The sequence below is a fragment of the Cervus canadensis genome, chromosome 2, assembly GCF_019320065.1.
Source record: "Cervus canadensis isolate Bull #8, Minnesota chromosome 2, ASM1932006v1, whole genome shotgun sequence".
NCBI classification, from domain to species: domain Eukaryota; kingdom Metazoa; phylum Chordata; class Mammalia; order Artiodactyla; family Cervidae; genus Cervus; species Cervus canadensis.
Window position 1 is genome coordinate 21,862,594 of NC_057387.1, and position 6,000 is coordinate 21,868,593.

At 42.0% G+C, this 6,000-nt stretch overlaps 1 non-coding gene across 1 annotated transcript; it reads right to left on the reverse strand.

Annotated features, from left to right (window-relative positions):
* Window positions 1-5,208: 5,208 nt before the first annotated feature.
* On the reverse strand, window positions 5,209-5,282 carry TRNAN-GUU. Its single transcript has one exon. It is a non-coding gene; the product is annotated as a tRNA-Asn (tRNA).
* Between the last annotated feature and the right edge of the window lie 718 nt (window positions 5,283-6,000).

A 6,000-nucleotide genomic window follows, 5' to 3' on the forward strand; every position in this document is an offset into this window, starting at 1 on the left:
TTTCTGACTTTTCAGGAAAATATACACTAATGTTGTATGTGGAAAAATAAAATCAAAGAATCACAGTAAAAATTTTGGGCTCACCTTCATGTGACTGTTTCTAAGCTCTTATACATGAAGGACACTATGAAGGGCATTTCTGGTGTGGAGATATGTCTTTGTTACCAAACAATACTTAACTGCACATAATTTTATCCTTGAATTTGTCATATATCTCTGTTTTGTGGCAGAACTATTTTTAAATCCTTGTTCTCCTGGGCTCTCCAGACAAGGTTTATGCAAAGTACCAGTTGAGGACACTCAACTGGTAGCTCAGTTAGTAAAGAATCTGCCTGCAATGTAGGAGACCCAGGTTCAATTCCTGGGTAAGGCAGAGCCTCTGGAGAAGGGAATGGCAACCCACTCCAGTATTCTTGCCTGGAGAATCCCATGGACAGAGGAGCCTGGCAAGTTATAGTCCATGGAATTGCAGAGTCAGACATGACTGAGCCACTAACACACACAACATGAAGGACACTATGAAGGGCATTTCTGGTGTGGAAGAATGTGTCTTTAATATTACCAAACAACCTCTACTGGCATAGGTGAAGCAATTCGAGATCAGTAGATCAGCTGGTGTTATTAAGTTTCCCAAAATAAGTTACTAAGTCCTTTGAATACAGCCTCTCCTTTTATTTTGACTACAAATGAAGAAAAAATCTAATATTTAAAGTCCTACTCTAAGAATACACACAACTATACAAAAAAATGACCTAGATAACCATGATAGTGTGGTCACTCACCTAGAGCCAGACATCCTGGAGTGAGAAGTCAAGTGGGCCTTGAGAAGCATCATTATAAACAAAGCTAGTGGAAGCGATGGAATTCCAGCTGAGCTATTTCAAATCCTAAAAGATGATGCTGTGAAAGTGCTGCACTCAATATGCCAGCAAATTTGGAAAACTCAGCAGTGGCCAGAGGACTGGAAAAGGTCAGTTACCATTCCAATCCCAAAGAAAGGCTATGCCAGAGAATGTTCAAACTACTGCACAATTGCACTCATCTCACATACTAGCAAAGTAATGCTCAAAATTCTCCCAGCTAGGCTTCAACAGTATGTGAGCCGAGAACTTTCATTTGTTCAAGCTGGATTTAGAAAAGGCAGAGGAACCAGAGATCAATTAGCCAACATCCATTGGATCATAGAAAAAGCAAGAGAATTCCAGAAAAATATCTACTTCTGCTTCATTGGCTATGCTAAAGTCTTTGACTGTGTGGATCACAACAAACTGTGGAAAATTTTCAAAGAGATGGGAATACCAGACCACCTTACCTGCCTGCTGAGAAATCTGTATGCAAGTCAAGAAGCAACAGTTAGAACTGGACATGGAACAAAGGACTGGTTCCAAATTGTGAAAGGAGTACATCAAGGCTGATTGTCACCCTGCTTATTTAACTTATATGCAGAGTACATCATGAGAAATGCTGGGCTGGAAGACGCACAAGCTGGAATCAAAATTGCTGGGAGAAATATCAATAACCTCAGATATGCAGATGACACCACCCTTATGGCAGAAAGTGAAGAGGAACTAAAGAGCCTCTTGATGAAAGTGAAAGAGGAGAATGAAAAAGCTGGCTTAAAACTCAACATTCAAAAAACAAAGATCATGGCATCCAGTCCCATCACTTCATGGCAAATAGATGGGGAAACAATAGAAACAATGACAGACTTTATTTTCTTGGGCTCCAAAATCATTGCACATGGTGACTGCAGCCATGAAATTAAAAGACACTTGCTCCTGGGAAGAAAAGCTATGACAAACCTAGACAACATATTAAAAAGCAGAGATATTACTTTGCCAACAAAGGTCTGTCTAGTCAAAGCTATGACTTTCCCAGTAGTCATGTATGGATGTGAGTGTTGAACCATAAAGAAACCTGAGTGCTGAAGAATTGATGCTTTTGAGTTGTGGTATTGGAGAAGACTCTTGAGAGTCCCATGAACTGCAAGGAGATCAAACCAGTCCATCCTAAAGGAAATCAGTCCTAAATATTCATTGGAAGGACTGATGCTGAAACTGAAGCTCCAATACTTTGGCCACCTGTTGTGAAGAACTGACTCACAGGAAAAGACCCTGATGCTGGGAAAGATTGAAGGCAGGAGGAGAAGGGGATGACAGAGAATTAGATGGTTGGGTGGCATCACCGACTCAATGGACATAAATTTGAGCAAATTCCAGGAGTTGGTGATGGACAGGGAAGAATGGCGTGCTGCACTCCATAGGGTCACAAAGAGTCGGACATGACTGAGTGACTGAACTGAACTGAAAATAAGCATTTAAACTTAAGTATCAGTTTTCCAATTTTTATTTTGCTCAAGCTCAATCATGGAGACTAACTCTTCAGGAAGAGTGAGTGCTCAGTTGGCAGCAGCCTGGCTGTCTTGCCAAGGGAAGTCAAATTAACCCAACATCAAATCCCTTCTGTGAATCAATCCCTCACTCTCAAAATCCTGAACAACGTATGAACCCAGCAGGGAACAGCATCCATCAAGCAACTGTGAGATGTTTGCACTACAACATCCCAAACATCCTCTTCATAACAAAATGATGTTACTTCTTTACTTCAATCATAGAGTTGCTGGAGCTAACAGTCCTCAATACGGAACACACCCTGCTTCCTCCCATCCTCCCCCATATCACCCAGCCGAAGCCCAAATCTTATAATAGAGCCTTGTTAACACTGTCTTACTTAGACCATGAAGTGTGTTCTTCTGGCTTCAAGGAATTAAAAAAAGCAAACAAACACCTAAGCTGTTCAGTGAGAGATGTGTTCCTGGTATTTGGTTTCAGGGAATTGACACCAGCTTTCCAGGGATGAGAAACTGCAGAAACTCAGCCTCAGGCAGAAAGGTTATATTGTCAGTGAACTTAGAACTCCAGAACTTATTTTTACTCTTCTAAAAAATAATTCTTTCCACCAAACCCTTTAGTAATTAATGTGAGCCTTTAGGAGTATAAGCAAGATTTTTCCATATCTGATTGAAAGAGAGAGGTTGAGGTTAAGGATCAGAGAAATAGTTAAGAGAGACTGTGCATCACAAACATAACATGAAAATACCTGAGATCTGTCAAAAAAAAAACACCCACAAGAACAGTATCCTTTTTGGGCTCGGACCACCAACCATTCAAGTAATGAGCTTATGGATTACCCTGGGAAAGAGAGTCTTCTAACCTACATCCTATCTTATCAGTTTGTAAGTCCAAACCATAGGAAATTCCCCTGACATGTGTGTTACTATAACTCTGCTAGGATTGGCTAGGCTGGTGGTTTCACAAGGTTGAAAATGGCCTCAATGTCCAAGTGCTCCACTAAGCATTCATGACTAAGTGAAGGAAGGAGTGTGCAGATTGCTTTTCAACATTGGGGCTCCACCTCCATCACAACCCCCCATACAAACTGAGGGATGACACTGCTATGTGAGGAAACTCGAGAGTACATCAGAAAAGCAATTGTCATCCAACTTTTTCCTAAACTTCAAAAATTGAAACCTAATAAAAGTTAGGTGACTTAAAGTCACATTGCAATGATTTATCTGAAGTGCTATGAAAAAATAGCCTTAATCCTATATACCATACAGTAAGCAACTAAGCACCAAGCTTATTAAAAACTTCTGGAGTCCTAGGGAGAACTTGCTCAGTGGGGAAAAGCTAGTTTTCAGAGTGATGTTTTAGCTTCTAGTTTCTTGTACCATAGAAACCATTTTCTTAATAGGACTCAAAGTAGTGTATAGTCGCAGGTGGTGCTGGTGGTAAAGAAACCACCTGCCAATGCAGGAGACATGGGTTCAATCCCTGGGTCAGGAAGATCCCCTGGAGAAGGATATGGCAACCCATTCCAGTATTCTTGCCTAGAGAATCCTATGGACAGAGGAACCTGGTGGGCTACAATCCATAGCATCACAAAGAGTTGGACATGACTAAAGCAACTTAGCATGCATGCATTGGAGAAGGAAATGGTAACCCATTCCAGTATTCTTGCCTGGAGAATCCCAGGGACAGAGGAGCCTGGTGGACTGCCGTCTATGGGGTCGCACAGAATCGGACATGACTGAAGTGACTTAGCAGCAGCAGCAGCAGAAGCAGAGATCTCTTCAAGAAAATTAGAGATACCAAGAGAATATTTCATGCAAAGATGGGCATAATAAAGGACAGAGATAGCACAAACCTAACAGAAGCAGAAGAGATTAAGAAAAGGTGGCAAGAACTCACAGAAGAACTATATGAAAAAAGTCTTAATGACCCAGATAACCACAATAGTGTGGTCACTCACCTATAGCCAGACATCCTGGAGTGTGAAGTCAAGTTGGCCTTAGGAAGTATTACTACAAACAATCTTACTATAAACTCAGCAATTTCACTTCTATAAATCTATTCAAGAGAAATGAAAAAAAATTGAAATAGGTTCAGATGAGATTATCCAAATATTTGTAGCAGCATTATTCATAATAGCAAAAAAAAAAAAAAAAAAGTGGAAACAGCTCAAATGCCCATCAGCTGGTACATGAAATGTGGTATATTTACACAATGAAATTCTCAGTAATAAGAAGCAAACTTAAGCCAGAGCCTGGATAAACCTCAAAAACATTGCACTAAGTGAAAGAAACCTGTCAGAAACCACTACATATTGATTTATTCAATTTATCTGAAGTGTCGAAAAGGCATTCATGGAGGCAGAAAGCAGATTAACATTAATTGGGGCTAGAGGAAAGAACAGGGATTATCTGCAGCTGAACTGAAGGGAATTGAAAATGAAAGGAGTGTTCTGAAACTGGATGATGGTCTTTGTGGTGGGGAAGAAAAAAAACAAAAAAGAAAGAGAAAAAAGAAAGTGACAGTCCCAAATGAAAGGGTGGAGGCATCGGTGAGCTCTGTGGCAGTGCCAGCACAGGTGGTGACATAGAGCCTAACTTGCGATGTCGAATCTTGAGTAAGGGATTCCCCCCAATTCCTACCTGTGTGCGTGTGCCTTCATCCTCTGGCAGCTGCCCTGGAGTGTACAAGGCAGGTGACTTAGTGTGGGCAGGTGTCTAGGTGGTACAGAGATACCGGGGCACCAGGTAAAAACCGGAAGGGAGGAAAGAACATGCTGAGGTGAAGTGGTGGAGATTTCGGGCGCCATAGATACATAAAAGCAATAGTTAAGACATCACTTGAGTCCAAGCCAATTTGTCCCTGGGTGGGTTTGAACCACCAACCTTTCCGTTAACAGCTGAATGCGCTGACTGATTGCACCACAGAGACTAGCTGCTGCAAGGTTTTGTTGTGATTGTTGTAATGTCCTGGAATCCGAATGGATTTCCTGTTCCTTCTAACTGCAGCAGAAAAGTGATTCAAATGTCTCTATCTTGGCCCAGCCTTGCTGGCACCAGAGACCTTGAGTCTCAGTGTCGGGCACGCCAGGTGGTGGACACCGAGCCCTAGTGAGCTGGGGCTCTGACGAAACAACATGGAGCCCATGGCCATTCTAGCCTGCTCCTGGCCACCTCCAAAGCTGACCTTCTACACGAGACAACTCCAGCTTCTCTTGGGCTCAAGTCCTCCACTTCCCACTCTCTCTCTTTGTGCTCCTATACATAGAAAAATTTCCAATAACTACCAGAGTCAACAACCAAGTTCTGTATAATGGCAGAGCACAGTCAGGTTCCTCTATCTATGGCATTCTCCAGGCAAGAATACTGGAGTGGGTTGCCATGCCCTTCTCCAGAGGATCTTTCTGACCCAAGGATCGAACCCACATCTCTTATGCATTGGCAGGTGAGTTCTTTACCACTATCACCACTTGGGAATCACTGGAGCATGGTTAGTTTCCATCTAAAATCAGAGATGAAAATCTTCGCCAGGGTCAACACCTGCAGTCTTCTCTGTCTGGAATGAAATGAGGAAACCCACTACAGTCTTAAAATAACCTTGACTCCCAAGTGTTCCTCAGAAAGACAATCATTTGTTTGACTCTAAAGAT